Source organism: Elephantulus edwardii, unplaced genomic scaffold, assembly GCF_000299155.1.
Source record: "Elephantulus edwardii isolate Elephantulus edwardi_28Jun2011 unplaced genomic scaffold, EleEdw1.0 scaffold00018, whole genome shotgun sequence".
Classification (NCBI taxonomy): Eukaryota; Metazoa; Chordata; class Mammalia; order Macroscelidea; family Macroscelididae; genus Elephantulus; species Elephantulus edwardii.
The window spans coordinates 16,784,146-16,784,416 of record NW_006399768.1 but is presented as its reverse complement, the minus strand read 5'-3'; positions in this window follow the sequence as shown (position 1 = coordinate 16,784,416).

The window sequence follows — 271 nt, the reverse complement described above, 5'->3', positions numbered from 1 at the left end:
TTATTCTGCTACTAACCTAGATTCTAACCTTTTGACATCCTCAACATAATTCTTTGAGGCTTAGACCAGTAAAAATTTTTGATCCAGTAAAGCAGTTAGATTGGAGTTGGTATGAACAAAAAGAGATGTGGGATCTTTGGGGATATGTCTGACCTCATGGAAATTGGTTTGGTGGTGTTAGAGCTGTTTCCATGCAGCCCTGGCACTTTTTTACACTTCTATAGAGATTCCAAAGCTTTAAATGGCAAGCAAGAAAACTGCCTATTTCTGT